The 11,245-nt window shown below is 37.1% G+C and overlaps 1 long non-coding RNA gene across 1 annotated transcript in view; it reads right to left on the reverse strand.

The window, feature by feature from the left end:
- The window catches only part of LOC309507863, a 469,488-nt gene that overhangs the window by 416,495 nt on the left and 41,748 nt on the right, over positions 1 to 11,245 (reverse strand). The gene's annotated exons all lie outside the window — the stretch shown is intronic.

The following is an 11,245-nucleotide window of genomic DNA, read 5'->3' on the forward strand; positions in this document are numbered from 1 at the left end:
TGACTCTTTCCTGACTTTGCTTATCAAAAAAATGACAGTACAGATTTCATTATGTATGAACGCTGTAAGAACAATATGTATTCTATTCTTTTTCTCATTGTTTTTCTATTTATACCTTACTAATGGGGAAATACAATTCTCCCCAGCTGTCTCTGTGACTGTAGTGCTGTGGTTTAGGTGGTTGGCCGATACAGCACTTCTCTGTGTGGTTAATGGATAACTGCCGCAGCCGGGCGGCCATGATGAAACGTTGACATTTCCCTCCGATTATTCATCCGCCCCTTTGTTCTGAGTGTTTGCTAATGGCCTGGGCGCTGGGCGGAGTGCTCTGGAGATGGAGAGATGGGAGGAGGAGGGTGAGAGAGAGAGAGAGAGACAGAGAGAGGGGTATCTGAGGCACACCCCACTGTTTGTTCCTTGTGTTTGCTCAATATGGCATGTGGGTGGAGGGTCTTAGGGACCAGCGTGACCTGCACTGTGCTAGTTAGGGCACTAGCCAAGACCCTTGGTGAGCTATGCATGTAATATGCATGTAAACAGACATTATTATGATCATTACAAATAAATTCAGGTCCGTCTAATGTCACAACGTATAATTTGGATGTTACGGTAATTTAGTAAATCTCATGATAACATGTCCAATCATATTTCGGTAACACTTTATTTTAGGGTCCAAGTCTCATTAACTAGCTGTCAAAATAGTCACACTTGTGCTCCTCGCGGTCAAAAATGAACGCTTTGGAAACGAATAGGAAACGAATTTCATCAAGTGGAAACTTTGGGTTTTGCACACAAACTAAATCTTTGCTGAAAGCTCATTTTTTGAGATTGAAATAAAACTTAAAGTTTGAAATTTTTTACCTTCACGCGAACAGCACCAGAGGGTTAAATTATATATTGTTGTTGTTGTTGTTATTGTTGTTTTTTTCCACATTATAGTAATACGATTGAGATTCAGATTTTTGCATTACAAAAATATGAGAATTGATTATGGAATTAGGTAGAAATGTGCTTACTTTTCATGAAAATAATATCACAAAAATGTTGCAAAAAATAATAGTCTTAAAACAGGCGTTGTTTCTTTATGCAATTGTTAACTCTTTCCCCGCCATTGATTGAGGTATACGACTGTGACGCTTTGGGTGTGTTGATGGACTCGATCTACTCCATTTATGTTTTGATCATCGTTCTGAATCTGATCCGCATACTTTTTTTTTTTATTTTTTTTTTTTTATGTTGCTTTTTTTATGAAATTTATCAAAATTCAAGTGAAAAAAAAGAATGCATGAAGCTAGAATAAAATGTTTTTTTGTTTGTTTGTTTAATTATTGTTGTTTTTTAAAGCAGAGGTTCCATTCTTTCTTTTGATAAATTATATGTTCAGATATTCAAACAACAAAATATTCTGTGGGCCATAAAAGTTTTGTGAAAATTATCAAAATGATGCGCTGGCTAGCAACTTTTTTAGAAAACGCTGGCGAGGAAAGATATAAAATTGAATTTCCCTCGTTTGATCGTGTGAAAATTAGTGAAATATGATCTGGACATTCTTGACCAGAGTTTCCCCCAAATACTCAAGATTGCTCTAATAATGATCAGGATTTCATGGAGTGCCAAGGTTTTAGCATCAGGTTTCTTTTCTTCATGTTGATTTTAGAGTTCTTAACTGGAGTAAACAGTGAAGTCTTGAAGTCTTCCTACAGTCTTATCAGCAGAAGGGTGGGGTCATGGACTAAAGCCACCAGAGTGGAATGAAGAAGGGATGAGGAGGGAGATCACTCAGGTAAATACAATGCCTGACCACTCCAAAGAAACAGAGGGGATTGAGAGCAGAGGGAGAGAGAAGAGAAACGGGAATGGTTGGTCAGGCTGTATGTATTGTACCTATATTTGCTCTGTTCACTGACACCTGAGCAGTTGATTAGATGTAGCGGACAGAGACAATAATGGGTGCAGAACATGTGCAGGTGGAAAAAAAGGCTGGCTTTTCATAACCAAGAGTATGAATATGAATGCATACCATGAAGATGAGGGTGGAAATACACTCTCAGAAAAAAAGGTACAAAAGCCGTCACTTTGGCGGTAACCTTTCAAAAGATACTAATATGTTCCTTTAAGATACTAATATGCACCGTTTAGGGGTAAATAAAGTACAAAGACGTACCTTTTGAAAGGAGACCGCACCAGTGCACAGCTTTTGTAAATTTCTTCTGTGTGTAGAAAGTGATTGTATAAAAAGACAGGTACTCTATTGTGACAATGAACCAATCAGGATCTCAAAGGAAATTGTATTGCTCAGTATCTGTTTGTAGACCTTAGATCCTAAACTGTGGATACTTCATTGATTTAATGCGTCATTTAAATATCAACTTTGTCTCAGATGTTTCTCCTAACGTCCAGTAAAGTATCTTAAGTATCTTTAAGATAGACTGTGTGCTCCAGGAAGAATTTAATGAGAAATGTCTGAGTTCATACTGAGATATTGGTAACATTTTACCCATTAACTCTTTCCCTGCCATTTTTTAAAAAAGTTGCCAGCCTTTCAGAAGATGCTTAATAGCGCCCCCTACCATATAACAGTTACAGAAGTTATGATCACTAACTAATAAAAGTAAATTATGAGCAACTAACCGTAATTAAACCCTAATCCTAACCCTATAATAAGAGCATGTGGTTAATTAAGTGTCTGTTAACACAACAGTTTTTCCAACTAAAAACGGGAAAAATTTCCATATAACGTTATCATCTCCATGTAAACTACAAAAACGCGTATTTGTGAAAACGGTGGCGTCATGTGCATGTATTACGTGTTCAGTCTATGCGCTCGTGTTTCTTTAAGTCGCCAACTACTGGCCTGGCAGCAGAGTACAGCTTTTTTTTTTTTTTTTTTTTTTTTTTTTGCGGATCCTTGTGAACAGCAGGGGGCCAATGTTTCATAAAACACTGAAGCTTCCCCAGGCGCCGCCATTGATCATTAGCAGACCCTCACCTGCTGTTAGCATTCCATTGACTCCCATTCATTTTGGCGTCACTTTGACAGCGAATAACTTTACATCTGAGGCGTTTAAAGACTCCATTTGTCCATTATTTATTTCTAAAGAAACACGAAAATGTATAAAAGGCTCCATTACCTTGTATCTTACGTTATGGCCCTGTATAAGCAGTTTTTGTAAAAAATAGGCTAACAATTGTGTCATAACCACGCGACTCTCTAGCTATGTTTCCATCAACACGTTTTTATCCGAATTATGTGATATCGAATGAAAAATGCCTTATGGAAACAGTAAAATTCGATTGAATTTCTTGAATATCGACTAAAATGAAATACGGTCGGTCTCATCGGATTTTATCTTGATCGATAGACGGTTTATGCGATAAAGTTTTGGGGCCTTAGTTTTGGGGCCCCAGCTTTAGTTAATTTCCGCCCAGTTTTCCCCTATTATATACTGTCTGGTTTGCACACATGGCCGGTGTCAACAAAGTGGACAAACGAGGAGACGAGATACTTTTTGAATTTAATTTAACAGAAAAATAAAACGGCTATTACAGCAAAAATCTAAGAAATGCCATAATAGTCAAATAATGTCACTATCAGCTGTCACATAAGCACCTCGAGTCCTGCAATGGGTTGGGTACCCGCATAAAAGTGGCTAAAACGGGTGGATTGTGACATTCCTAAAATTCACAGGCGGGGACGCGGGCGGATAATGAACTCCTTGCGGGCGGGTAGCGGATGAAAAATATGTGCAATATTTGTATGTCTAAATTGACATTACACACTCGCAAATATGTGTTTTGGGCATCCTTAAAAATATTCTTGTTTGCCGTTACCCGACCGATCCTGTCAATTTAGGACCGACCCAATTAATTTTTTCCCCCTTTTAGTCCGACCAACTGGCCGGTTGTAAACTTGCGTTAAGATCAACTGAAACAACTGCATTTGAATACAAATGCAATAAAATAATATTCATTATATTTTAGTAGGCCTAAGTATTGTGTATATAAATTGCCCATAGCCTATATAGGCCTAAAAATGTAGGCTACGCTCTTTCTTTTAAATAAAAACCCGTCAATCAAGCAAAATAATATTCAATGATTGTAGGGCAGGCTAATAAGCCTATGTGTTGTAGCCCAGTCATTAAAAAACGATTTAGTTTCATATTCATGTTTAAATAAAATAATATATATATATATATATATATATTTTTTTTTTTCATGTTGATTATATGAAAAGTGAAAAAAGCATGAATAAGATAAGATGATCCCGAATATCGGGAGACAATTGGAGTGGGCAGACATGATTTTGACCACTTTATTAAGTTTGTTTTTGTAGAAAGACTTTCTTTAAAGTGAATTTCGTTTTGTATTAATTGTATCTTAATTTTAATCAATGTTTAATCAACCATTTTCCTGGATTTAATAAATAAGAGCTAAATAGGCTATAGCAGGCAATATAATCAGGACACGGAGAGGCGCCCCCGCGTGAACTGGAGGTAGCCTAGGCTACTTGAATGGCCCAAAACAAAGGGCCCAAAACAAAATGGCCCGCACTTTAGCGCTCATTAGCCCATTCATGAGGCTATTGTGATGTTGAGAGAGGTGCGAGATAAAAAAAGTGATTTTAGATGGCGCAATCCATTTTGTCTAGCAAAACTTTGTTCGCAAATGTTTGCTTGAATGTTGTGCGATTCAGTGCGAAAATGAATGGAAACACCTTAAAATGTCTCAAATCAATTCGATATACCAATTTGATCGCAAAACAGCATGTGACGTCATTACGCACAGGTTTTTATTCGCTTTAAAGCCGTTTGATGGAAACACACTTTCACCAGCTTTATTCGCATGATTTTTTTTTACCGAACTTCATATAATTCGATTGACAAGTTGATGGAAACATAGCTTCTGTCGCACAGTAGAGAATTACCGTATGGACAGGAGGAGAAGCTCGCGCGCAATCGGGGGGACGTGGAGGCAAAATGACAAAATAATTCATCAGAATACTTAGCAAAAGTTTCTCCTGCTCCTAGCTCATGGACACCTCCTTCTCACACTCTCCGTCTCTGCAAATTTCGGAAGGGAATGATTCAGATTTCTCTTGGCACAGCTACTAGAAGACAGACGTCACGTCACATCTACATCGTCAAGCTCGGTTTGAGTCTGCGCAGTACGCTCGACCATCAGGAAGTGAGAGCTTCTAACTGACTTCACTTGTCTCCGTTGAATCCAATGGGGTCGCTGTGTCCATTTCTTTAACTGTTTATGGTGAACGGGGATCGTTTTGACAACTTTGAAAAACGTTTCCATTTTTAGTACATCGTTGTCATGTAAACATACCCTAATATTACTCAGTACTTAATTTGTGTAATTACACGGTAACAACGTTACCTTAAAATATTAGGGTTACACTTTATTTAAAGTTGTCCGTGTTACAGTGTAATTATGCATTCAAGTACTGTGTAATAATGATTAACTACGTGTACTTACTATAGGGTTAGGATGGGGGTTTGGTTTAGGGTTAGTTGCATGTTATTATGCATAATTTGTAGGTATATTACTAACTACATGGAACGTGTAACAAGGACACTGTAAAGTAAAAGACTGAAGTGATAGTGTTTGGCCCTCCGAGTTCTTCCAAACATATAATTAATCAATTAGGCCTTTTTAAATCCAAGGTACACAATCAAGCAATGAGTCTTGGAGTTCTTTTAGATGCTGAGTTAAAGTTTGATAAGCATATCAATTCAGTGATTAGAGGTGTTTTTTTCCAGATAAGGAATATAGCGAAATTGAAACCTTTTTTGTCTTTTAATGATTTGGAAGTTGTTATGCATGTTTTAATTACATCCAGATTGGACAATTGTAATTCATTGTATTATGGTATTTCTCATGCATCACTTTCAATTCTGCAGTTGGTTTACAATGCTGCTGCTAGGCTTTTAACCGGGACTAGGAAATATGCGAGTATAACACCTGTACTAGCATCCCTTCATTGGCTTCCAGTCAAATTTAAGATTAAGTATAAGATGTTATTATTTGTTTTTAAGGGGCTTAAATGGGATGGCACCAAGTTACATTAGTGAACGTCTTCAGCAACATGCATCCTAGTTACATACATGTTAGATCTTGTGCCACCCTTCTTGCATTTGATTGTTATTAATTTTTGTAATTGTTTTATATACTTTGTTTCATAATCTTAGATTGTATGTGTTGGGCTGTATGTAAAGCACTTTGGCCAACTTGTGTTATTTTAAAATGTGCTATATAAATAAATGTGATTGATTGATTGATGTGATTGACAAAATGACAAAATGTTATGCATACTTGCATGCAACTAACCCTAATCCATAATAATTGTATAATAAAAATAAATTAGATGTATTTGTTCATTATTAGTTCATGCTAACTAATATAGTTAAGTAATGTGATCCAATGGAGCTTTATTGTAAAGTATAACGAGGATATTTTATGCAGACATTTTGAGACATTGTTGAGAATCATTGAGAAGACGTATGCGAGATTCCCATGGTGTTTTTCTACAGGAGAAAACTCTTAGAAGCATGAGATGTATCTGTTTAAATGCATTGAGATGTTAAAGAGATCTCATTTGTGACTTATCTTCCAAACATGGGGTTTGTTTTCTAATTCTCATAAGATTTTGATGTAAAGTCTAATTTCTTACAAATATCTAAATGTAAATGCACATGTATTCATTTACCAGGCTCCTCATGTAAAGAAAAACAACAGTATATACTGTGTGCAGTATGCTTTAGAGAACTGAAGGACCCGCACCTGGTCGGAGAGAGAGCAGGGGGAAGGCGGGCGAGAGAGGAGGGCAGCTTTAAAGCTTTTACCACTGTGCAAACAGTAGGCTGATTGCTTTTAATGGGATCAACTAGAGGCCTCTGTGAGAATCAGCCCTGCCCTGACCAATACCGGGATGTCGGGTAAGTGTAAGCTCACTTCTCATTACTGGTCTTGAAAGAGGCCGTGTAATCCAGCACACGTAAATGCAAACACACATACAGTCTCAGCAGCACAGACACCTTTGTGATGGGACGGTTGAGAACGTAACAGCTGAAGGACTCGCTGACTAAAACTTCTAATGCCCTTATATGGCAAGGCCTACAGATTTCAACTTTTTCTTTTTGTTACATGAAGGTCTCATCAGGGTTAATGGATAATGGATACATCAGGGTTATTATAGTTAACTAAAACCATTAAAAAATATATTTTTAAAAAATATTTCAATTGCCATTGAAGTTTAATTGATGTACTAAAATAACTAAAAATAAAACTGAAATAAAAATTATAATAATACAATGAAAATAATAATAAAATATACAGGCATATTTTTATCAAACAAATACAAAACATAACAACAGCAAAAAAACAAACAAAACAAAAAATATATATAAATTCAAAAAAATTACTTATTCTAAAAAGTAAAAAAAAAAAAAAAACTAAAACAACACTGGGTCACATTAAAACTGTCTTGGACAGATTTTTCATTCCGTCATCACTTAAATTGACTTATTTTCAAATGTCCTCTAACATATATTTCGATTTAAATATATGATCTTAATCTTAATATATATATATTTATATATAGGCTACAGTGTATATATATATTTTTTTGTGTGTGTGTGTGTGTGTGTGTGTTGTTGTTTTTTATTATTATTATTATTATTATTACGACTTCAGTTGTGGGATCATTTTCACCATTTCACACTATTTTCCCCCAATAAAGTTTTTCGAAAGTTAATTTAAGTTTACTTGTCAGTGAAAATACAGATAAATTATAGGTAAAAATTCCTAGTAAACTAGTAAATGTGGGAATTTTCCTCTCTCAAAGTCCACAGGACCAAAACTGCCCTTAGTTGAAGAAATTCATTAGAAATTATCTAAAAATTTCAGATGAAGTTTAGACATTCCACATCTGGTCCACCGGGGAACAAAGTCGTTGTGACTCATAGCTTATTTTCATGGAAGAAGAAAGCCGTCACGTTTACAACTGTGACAACGAGCGCTTATCAGGATCAGCTAAATGCTGGATTATCAAAATGATGTGAAGTTTGCGGCTTAAAATCCGTCCGGGAGTTTTACATGCCGGTCTGTTATTGTAGGGACATTGATATTACATTTCCACGCCTCTAATCATGATGCTGCTCAGAACGAACTGTGATTGGTTGCTTTGCATGTCAGTCAGGCCTCTGGGCGGTCCTTGGCCAATGAAAGCTGCGATAGAGTCCAGCGCTTCTACGTCTGACTGAAGGTCTGGCTCCACGAGACAGATACACATCATACAACCAAACTGATCTCACAAGAAAACATAACTGTTATGAGGTGGCGATTTCACATTAATTATTATGATATGAATCGTATTAAAACATACAAGTAATTGAAAAAAGTAAGCATAAAGGTCCATCCCTAACCCTACTGCTAAATATACTCGTCACTGGGGCGTAAGCAGATGGTACAAAAATGTACGAATGAGATTTCATTTGAATTACACAAATTCCCCAAAATGAAGACTGACTGAGTTTTGGCATCCTAGACGGTTAATTCTTGTGAGGTGTTCAACTCTTTCATAGTCATAGCCATGTTCTCCTCTTCTCTCAGTGGTACACGAATGAAGGCGATCCGCTGGAATGAGTTGGGGTGTATGACCTAGTGATGGATCTGTGTTTGATGAGAGGCAGGGCAGGTTTCTGTATGGTGAAACCAAAGAGAGAAGCTCTGAGATAACACAGAGAGTTTGGCTGAGGATCAGCACACGGTTATGACATACAGCGGGTTAAAGGATCTGAATTCCACCGAATTGCTGATGCCATTGAAGAGCTAAAATATTTGTACTTAATTTACTTGTGTGTGACTAGGCTTATTGTAACCTGCTTTGTTATCCGGGGAAGTTTCAAATCAAACAAGAGATTCTTAATTGCTCTCCACTTGAAGGGATAGTTCACCCAAAAAGTAAATTCATTTACACAAAAGTGTTTTTTTCCTCCCCTATGGCCTGCATATTTATTTATTTATTTATTTATTTATTTATTTATTTATTTATGAACATTTATTAGAGGATCAATAAAAGATCAATTTCAATTGTTTCAATAGGAGCGCTGCATATATTCTGGTCGCCGAGAGTTGATTCTTCACAGTCACTTTTTACCCAGCCGTCCAATCACAGTGGAGGAGGGGCGGGACAAATACCACACTGACCAACCGTCCTCTCTTTCTACATGGTTCAGCCGTTTCATCATCCAAAACAAGGGCCAAAACAAAATTGTCAAATTGTGTCAAAAAAATTATACTCAGAATTAAACTATCTGAGAAATCAGATACTACAACACTTCTGCGGATATTCCGTAGCCTCAGTCACCCTCATGTCATTCCAAACCTGTATGACTTTCTTGCTTCTGTGGAGCACAATATTGAAAGTCACAAATACTTAAAATATTTGAGTTGAACCCCTTCGCTTGTTCACAAGAATTAACCGTCTGGGATGCCAAAACTCAGTCAGTCATTGACTTTCATTGTGCAGACAAAAAAAAAAAACTTTTGAAACATTCCTCCAAATACTTTGGTTGTATTCCCACAGAAGAAAGAAAGTCATACAGGTTTGGAACGACATGAGGGTTAGAAGTCCAACCTTTGAATAGTCCGTTTCCAGATACAGAACAACAGAGGCTGTTCTTCTCTGAATGTTCTTCTTGATAATCTATTGATTGTTTGGTCCATTTAAATGTGACTCACCACAGGCATAGCTGGAACTAATGCAAATGACACGTTTTCGATATATTTTCAGAAGTGCAATGTGCAAAGCATGCAAATAAGGGTTTGTAAACTAAATTTTATTGAGCGACCCCTGGTTCAGGTAAGTGTTCTCTTGAGCATTTATTGTGAAAGTTGGAGAGGTTAAGAGGTGCTTGTGTCGTCCACTGTGGACAGATAACACTCTTTCAGTCCCCACTCACAGGCCTGGCCCAAAGCCAACTGATAACACAGTCACATACCATCTTTATTAATGATTGGTCAAGTCCCGGGACGAACCCCCCGGCAGGTAAGATGAAGGATCTTTCCGTAATGACCATGTCTGAGCTCCACCCAAACAAAAGCAATCCATTCTTACACTGCTATGGCAACATTCCTTCAGGAACTAAAGAACGCAGGCAGAAAAAAAGGCTCTATAAGGAAGCTTACGTCTTCCAAGGTATTAGACATGGCATGAAAGGCACGCTAACATCTTGATAACATTGGTTAATTAGTTAACATGCTGCATATTAACTATAAAAGACAAATCATGTGGAAAATATGACATTCATGTAGGCCTATAAGGTCTTTACCAGACCTTAAAAAGTCTCCGACTTGGATTTCTAAATTGCCCAAAATGTCTGGGATTTGGGTTTGTTTAGATATTGACGTGCTCTCTACAGTTCTTATACAATCTATGTATGCGTATGCATTGCTTTGAATGTTCTCTGTAGATCCCGCCTTCTCATGCCAAAATACATTACTCTTGGGATTATTTTGTTGGCCAAAACCTGGAAACGAGTTTGCATTTTAGCACTTCCGGTTCCATCGCCCTGAAGTCGATGGGTTTCCGTTTGAATGCATTGAATAAGGTCTGTGGTAAATGCAAGCTCAAGATATTTTCATGTTTTAACATCATCACGCCAACAGGTAAACTTTCACAGCCTCATTGTGTTTATAATCACGCTCTTGCAAACTATTCTAACTCAAACTTTCACTCAAAAATGTTGTTAAATAAAGACTGAAAGAGTTGACTGAAGCTTAATGTGGTGACGCTGAAGTCATACAACCATGGTGTACTTCATTTACGTTTAGCTTTTTAATTCTGCCAGTTGTATTTAGGCTTCAAAATTCAGAGTTGTGTTCATTTGTGAAGATGATCAACAAAACGTGTTAGATACCAAAAAAATGTGTTAGTCACAGAGCTTAATTTTAATAATCCCATGGGTTTCTTTTGAGGGAAACAGGATGATGCTAACTTCAGGGTTGGTGTATTTTTACCAACACATTTTTGTTGGTACACTGCAGCACTGTATTGGTTGATTATGGTCAATGCCTGCACACTATTGGTCAAACTACTTGTCAATCACTGCCCTCAGCATGTCAGATTCACATTCACTCGTGTTAACAGATCACAGCATTCGCCTCGTTCACCGAAATGAAAACGCCTTGTAAAAAGCACAGCACAGCTTCAGGTACAGTAGTGAATGGCAGACTC

Source organism: Leuciscus leuciscus, assembly GCF_965113295.1.
Source record: "Leuciscus leuciscus genome assembly, chromosome: 10".
Lineage (NCBI taxonomy): Eukaryota > Metazoa > Chordata > Actinopteri > Cypriniformes > Leuciscidae > Leuciscus > Leuciscus leuciscus.